This window comes from Denticeps clupeoides, chromosome 8, assembly GCF_900700375.1.
Source record: "Denticeps clupeoides chromosome 8, fDenClu1.1, whole genome shotgun sequence".
Taxonomy (NCBI): domain Eukaryota; kingdom Metazoa; phylum Chordata; class Actinopteri; order Clupeiformes; family Denticipitidae; genus Denticeps; species Denticeps clupeoides.
The window spans coordinates 20,543,172-20,551,179 of NC_041714.1; positions in this window are offsets into that span (position 1 = coordinate 20,543,172).

Genomic DNA, 8,008 nt, shown 5'->3' on the forward strand with positions numbered 1-8,008 from the left:
GTAGCAGCTAATGATATAAATTTAGTTTAATTAAACCAGAAAAGATTGTGGGTAGTAGCCTAGTGGGTAACACGCTCGCCTATGAACCAGAAGACCCAGGTGCAAATCCCACTCACTATTATTGTGTACCCGAGCAAGACACTTAACCCTAAGTTGCTCCAAGGGGACTGTCCTTTGTAAATACTGATTGTAAGTCGCTCTGGAAAAAGGCATCTGGTAAATGTAAATGTAAGATTCTTATAATTTTTTTTCTAGCCATAATTACAGTTATTCCATATTCAACACACTCTATGAAATAAATATGTGCAGCACTTAATATAATACCAGAAAATATTGTGTAGCACATGACAAAATGCAATACCATTTAAGTATTGTAGATTATGGTATATATATATATATGTGTGTGTGTACGTAAATGTACACAATCATTCAAAAGTTTAGGATCAATGAGAAATTGCCTGGTTTCCATGAAATAAGTTTAAATAAGTTTGAAATAATGATGTAGTCAAACCCACATCTATTGATGCAATTTGGCCAATTGTATTAACTGTTGCAATTGTTATCAGTCCTGCTTAAATAAGTAAAAAGGATTTCAAATAAAAAGTGACAGACTTGGTTTAATAAACACAACATTCCTTGCTACATGTCTGCAGATATTCCATCATGAAAAGTCATTTACAACATGAACAATATATGGACCTTTTACCAATTTGAAAATGAAAGTGAAGTGATTGTCTCACCCGCTAAGCCACCACTGCCTCATGATGATGACTTTTTGAGTACTTTTTTTAATGTACCTTCCAATTGCTTCCCATCCAAAAAAACATGTATGGCCTTAAACATTTGATCAGTAGTAAATGTATGTAATATAAATATCCGGTGCAATATTTTGTTAAAAGGTATGCTGGACCATTTATGGACGGTCTAGTGGGTAAGTAGCCTAGTGGGTAATACACTGAGCAAGACACTTAACCCTGAGTGTCTCCAGGGGGGGACTGTCCCTGTAACTACTGATTGTAAGTCGCTCTGGATCAGGGCGTCTGGTAAATGCTGTAAATGTAAATCTTAATGTATGGATACATTGTAACAAGTCAATTTCAAATAAAATATGACTGTAACGAGCTACAGTAAATCAGGGACTCTCTCTTATGTAAACTGCACATCATACAACTGCACGAAGTCTTTTATTACTTGTTTTGAGACGCCTGAGGCTAGCATCGCATCACAGCCGATCCCACACAATTCTGCAGGCCTAATATGGCCTGCCTGGCAGATTAACGCACCTTGGAAAGCTTGGAGAGGACGCCTTGCCCTCACCCAGGTCCACCAGGTAGACTGTATAGGTTAGAGGAACCCTATACGGGCAAAGGTATGTCAGCCAAGCGCGGCTTTGCCTAAGCCTGCCTGCAGCCAGGCGACCCGGGCCGCACACCTGCGCTTTTCCCCGTGTCTGTTGTGACATGCTGGACAGCTCCGAGATCGTCTCTATCAATAACAGCACTGTCCGTGCCGCCGGCCTTGTCAGCGCGCCAACTGCAGCGTGTCGCCTGTCTCTCGGCGGATCTCGTCCCCACCGCCGCGCATTGTTGCGTTTCCCGCCACATTTTCCTCAAGCGACCTTCCTCCGCCTCTCGCTCGGCCCCCTTTCTCCCTCTTTTTCGTGAGTTCAGTTCAAAGTAGGAATGCAAGCACATTCTCGGGTCTTTCTCTCTCGCCGCCTTGCTGTGTTTCTTCATGGTTGCCCAAGCCCATGTACCACAATTCCCGCGGAATTGTGGGTGAAAAAGCCCTTTGTCTCGTTCAGAGTCGAATGATCTGCCCGACGTGCTACTGGCCAGCAGCACCTCATGTTCTTACACTTCACTGACCTTTTAGCATTTCTCCTTTTTTTCTCCTCCAAATCACATTTTCTCCCATCCGCACTTCAGACTAAGCCTCCCATTGGTGGTACGGTGACAGTGAGTTGTGTGGGTAGAAGGACAAGGACAAAAGGTGTCTCTCGCCCAAACCCAATTCTCAAAGGAAATAATCCATGACCGCTGAGAGTCCTCGCTTTGTTATGCTGGGGTGTGTAAACTTATTCAAATGCCTCCATTGCTAAATTGCATATATTAACAACACAGGGCAGCAACAGCAAAAAAAAATAACAATCTGTGATCCCTTTGAGGTCCCGTGGGACGTCTTAATAAGACACTTCTCTTTTTCTGCTGAAAGATCACAGTGGTCATTGGTCATTGGTTATCTCAACAGCGCCGGTCTCTTGGCCAGACTGTCTAACCCCTGAAACAGACATTCAAACCTAATGCCTTTAAAGCAAACCTTTGACAGAGGACACATATAACCTGACTTCTAACGTTTTTTGGGAGTCAGGGGTGGAGGGGGCAACAAGAGCCCCTTTGACACTCTTTCAGCAGGGATTACGGCGGCTGCCCGCTCGCCGAGTCTGGACAATGTGACTGTAATGCCTCCGAGATTTGTAGCTTTGCTGGATTTTTTAGGGGCTAATAACAATTCTTTAAGTCGTGTTTTTCTGACAGTGGGTGGGGATTTTAAAAGCCCTGAGAACTTTAAGTGTGAATAATGCGGGCGGTTAGGGGTTACAACCCATGGGAGAATCCAAGTGGCAGGGAGTCTGCGGCCAACAATCCTCAAGTCACCATTACTCTAGTTGGCTTTTAAAATCTGTCATGCTTAATGTTATGTAATGTGAATTTGGCATACTTGCCATATTGGCCTGAATCAACAGCATGTGAGATCCACCAAGTCATCTAAATTCTCATGTCATCAAGCCACGCTGCATCAAGCAGCAAATGGATGAACATGGTAGTTGGCCATTATACTATAAACATTCGTATATATATTACTTTTTTTATGGTTTGTGCAACAATTACTTGTTTGTATAATTTTACACAACATATCAGTACAATTTGTATTTGCAAAATACAAAACAAGTACGACTTCGCGCTCGCAGGTTGGTATTTGCGAGAGCCCTTGGATTCCTGAAATTACATTTACATTACATTTACATTTACGGCATTTGGCAGACGCCCTTATCCAGAGCGACTTACAACGTGCTTTCAAGTTAGTATAGAAATTGCATACAAAGTTAGCATAGAAATTGCATACAAATCAATTGACGCATATTTCCGTTTAGTATTTTGCAAATGCAAATAGTTTTTAATGGGTGTAAATTGAGAACTATATATACAAGTATATATTGCGCTATTCCGGCTCCACATGCTGCTTTATGCTTTTATATCATTTCAGCTGTGTTGTCTGTTTTGGGAAATCTGAAGAAAATTCAAGCTCGTCGTCCTTGCGAAATTGTGGATTTTGTGGAACTCCGGCATTCATTTGGAATTACGCCGCATGGTAATTAGAGTAGCTGTTGTGCTTCCATGGAAGTAAAAAAAGGCCTTGCCTGGTGGTCCAGAGGCATTCCTGTCAGTTACCTCCCGCCTCGGTAACGCACCTGCTTTGTCAACAGCAGCTCCCTTTCAGGTATGGCTTGGCTCTCCGCGCTTTCATTCAGACCGTGGATCTGCCGAGTCTTTCTTCACCAGAACAATGCTATCTCTCCAGCCACATGCAGATGCTGCACTAAGCAATTGTTAGCAAGCCTTGAAGAAGAAAGCGATCTTTGAAGCCCGAAAGATGCATCACAATCTTCACTGTTATGGTCACAACAGCCCCAGGCCAAAGATATTGAACGCTAATTGAGATTCTTCTACTCAATTAGTGGCCAATAAAGGGAGTTTAAATGCACTTTAAATGTACAGTATTGCATTTGCTCAGTCGTGTATTTATATTACTGATTTCAAACGTGGGAATTGAATACTGTATAAAATTAATATGTGCCTTGTGTTTTGTCAGGTTAGGGGTTCTAACTGAGGTCAGTGTGAATAGGGAACTGGGACAATAACACAGTCAAAAACAGAAAGTGAGTCAGTAATTGTGGCAACTTGTTTTACTGTGTATGATTAACCCAAATCAAACAGGAAGGAAATTGATCCTATTAATATTAATAATGATAGTAGTGAAATGACAGTACAATAATGTTGAATATTGTGGGTATTATTTCACTTACAGATTTCTGTAATTATACATATTTATTTTTAGATGAGATAATTAATGTGAGATTAGTGTTTTTTTTTTTTTTTTTAAGGTATTGGTACCAGTGGTGACCTTTTTGCTGTGAAGCGGTTACGAGTCTCTTAGACCGCGTGTTTACCACCATGTTCATCTGTCCATGTCTCCGAGAGAGTGATTGTTTGCGTTTTTTCCTTTTCTTCCATACCTCCCCGCTCCTGCTCACCCTCCTCCTGCCCTCCCGTCTTTCGTGCACCTGTCTGAGGCAGGCAGCTGTGGGTGGGCGGGACTTGGCTGTCAGAGGAACATTCCAGAAGAGAAGTCACCCCACTAATCCCTCAGAGCTTAGGGCCCGGGACGCCCACCCCAATAACCACTACAGCCCACCTCCTCACTGCCCCTCGAGCCCTCATCCATGCTTCCCCTTCCCGAATCACTCCGCCCGACCACGTCCACCCTCGGCTCCACCGGGCAGCCGCTTTCCAGGAGAAAACGTGGATTCCGAATTAGCGGGATTAAAGAGAAACCACCCCACCCTTGCCCCACGTTCAGAAAACCCCCCAATAGTTTTAATCCTCACAAAAATTTGAGAATGAAAGCAAATATTGTTTTTTTTTTCTTCCCCTGCTCTGAAGGGCAGTGGGGTGAGTGAGGAGCTGCACCAACAGAGCATCAGGGCATTGTGGCCGCTGCGTTTGATCTTCGCTGTTCTGAATTTGTGCAAAATACATAGGTTCTGAGATCCAACGTAAAAGAATACTATTTGGATTCATCAGTCCCAAATACCAGTTATTTAAACCTAAATGGATTGTGCAGGAAATTAACTGATTATGTAATTATAAGACAGCAGAAGTGGGGCCATTGAGTGGGAAGTGAAGGGCCATGTGAAGTCTGGTCCATGGAGAACTTGCCCTATACCACAGTGCAAGAGGAGCCTTGGTACCGTACATTGGCGCAGTGGAGAGCGGCGTGGCCTCGTTCCTCCGAGGTTACACCTTATGTGTGCGTCATTTGCACGCTCTCCTCGTGTTGGTGTGGGTGTCCTCCTGCCGTACAAAAGATCGGCAATTCTGAAAGATCTGTATGTGTGAGTGAATTACGCGTGTGCGCCCGCCCTGGATGAGTCCCCGCCCTGAGCCCAGTGTCCCGGGACCCTGAGTAAAAAGACTAGTGGTTATGGAAGGAGTAAGGAGGATTTTTTTATATAGAACAAAATACAAGAGAAATTCCAACAGATCATATTTCACCACAGTTACTCAAGCACATTACACCCCTGTTTAATTCATTTGATCATATTTATTTCAATGACCTTTTCCGCTGTGTTTTTAGAAAGTCTAATGCCATGCTGTATTATGCATTCTGCATTCTTCCCCATTTCACAGGGAGTCTGTAATAAATATTTTTTAATTAGCTCGTGTTTGAAGCCATATGGTGTTTGTCTGTGTTCAATAACTTGATCACAAGTTATTGAGCTTTCTTTGGGTCTTTAAATTGATTCCAGTTCCATAGTTTCCACCCGAATTGTGTGAGAAGTACAGAGAGTCTCTGTATAGGACGTTTTAGTGTGTAGTTCCGTTAGCTGAAATCATGGAAAGTGCATTTTAGCACGCTTTGATTATAACCTCCACCCGATGCATCACTTCAGGAGTTGAGTGAGTGATGCTGTTGATGCCAAAGCCAGTGTGTTTAAGTGCAAAGGATCGGTTGACTTCCTGTTCCTCAGCCATGTGTGGAAAACCGCATTTGCATGAATTAATCGTGCATTATGTCCTGAAGTAGGCCAGATCCTCGGCCCCAGGTCTCCTTCATCTGCTATTTACCTACACTGGAGCAGCCCTGAGTCAAAGGGACGCCGTGGTCAGGCCAATACTCATTAAAGCCTTGATGGGTTTTGACAGTAATTTCTGTCCTCATGGTTTGCCAGTGGTGGGATTCGGTGCCTCCTTCTTGCCCAATAAAACGTGTGCAAGCACACTGAATGGCGCGTCTATACCAGTTTGTGTGAAAAGTGGCATGACCTTTTTGCAACATGGTGTAATATGTTAATGCGTGAACAATGCCTTGAGTGTTTTGGTGCCGAACAAAGGCTACTATGAACAAGCCCGGCAAAAATGACACGCTGATGGTTTAACTTGTAGTCGGAGAGCAACCGTGGAACTGGATGAGGCCGAGGAGGCGGATGTGATCAGCGGAGAGGGAGGAATAGAAGACTTAGAAGTGGAATAAGGAGGATGGACAGGATTACCTCCGCTTTGTTTTCTGAACTCCGTGCAGCCGTGGCATGTTAAACGCCTGCTCAGGGGAAGCGAATGTGGTTTGTGCCGGGCACCCAGCTAAAGTGGCCAAGGGTTCAGGTCACTGGTGTCAAGCTGCCAGCTGAAGTCACTGCAAAAGCTCTAACAAACACCCGAACGATAGTCCCGAAATAATCACAGTACAACATTTGAAAGTTTGATTCTTTTAAAGCAGCTAAATGTGATTACTCGCCATTCCTACCATAGGTTGTACTCTGTGTCCAAGCTCTTGGATACAGTACAGCATGTACGCAAAATGTCTGGGATGTCAGTCGTTTCGCTGAGGTGTGCCGCTACATGCAAGAATAGCATATTACTCGCTCGAACAATGCAGTCCTTTTAGATATAAATAGAGTTCAGAGGGTCTGGGGATAATTCCCTGCTTTGGTGCAGATAAAGTGGAATTCCCCTGTTTTACATGCATATCTTCTGAATTCTGCTCTGTTCTGCTCAGAATCCAAAACCAAGGTGGTGGTTTAGAGAACCATTCCAGTAATGGAATATAAAATAGTCATAATATTCTAATGTAGTCGATCATAAAACCCCTGGATATATTACTGAGATTAAATTTCATTGCAGCTAAAATCTTGTTAAATCACAGTTCAACTTTGACACTTTTGTCTGCTGGAAAATGTAAACTCCTGTTTGTGCTTATTTATTGTCCAAAGTGGCATTTTATTTGGTTGCAGGGGACTGGGTAGATGCCATAAATCCTTAATCCACCATTTTGGAGACCTTAGTTGGTAATCTAGCCCCTCTGTTCCCCAGGCCATGGACTAGATTGCATCACAAAGCCTGAGACTGATCTGCTAATCATAAATTACGCGGTGCATTAGACTGGCGAGGTCATCTCGAGGTCATCGGCTCTAGAGGTGGCTACAACAATGCAGTGTAAAAAGTACAGCGGCGTAGAGCTACAGCAATGGTGATGTTGGGTGGGGCAGCGAGGGGCTCAGGTTTTACAAATCACTTCAAAATTTCTTCCACGATTGTTTTTAGAGACAAGTTTCTATTGTACGTTGGCGTTTTTATCCGCAGCTGCTTCCCATTGACATTAGTGACATGTGCGTGATTACAGGAGACTAGCCAATCAGCACGCAGCCAGGACTTCAGGTGAATGGGTACTTCTGTAATCCTGCCTTCTCAGACATGGATCATCTAGTCAATACATAAGGCTCAACTCGCCTTGAGTTACAAAATGTAAAGAGCAAGAGACGATGCACTCGCATATATACAGGGAATGCAGAATTATTAGTATTTTGTCCACATCATTCTCTTCATGCATGTTGTCTTACTCCAAGCTGTATAGGCTCGAAAGCCTACTACCAATTAAGCATATTAGGTGATGTGCATCTCTGTAATGAGAAGGGGTGTGGTCTAATGACATCAACACCCTATATCAGGTGTGCATAATTATAAGGCAACTTCCTTTCCTTTGGCAAAAGGGGTCAAAAGAAGGACTTGACAGGCTCAGAAAAGTCAAAAATAGTGAGATATCTTGCAGAGGGATGCAGCACTCTTAAAATTGCAAAGCTTCTGAAGCGTGATCATCGAACAATCAAGCGTTTCATTCAAAATAGTCAACAGGGTTGCAAGAAAAACCAAGGTGCAAAATAACTGCCCAT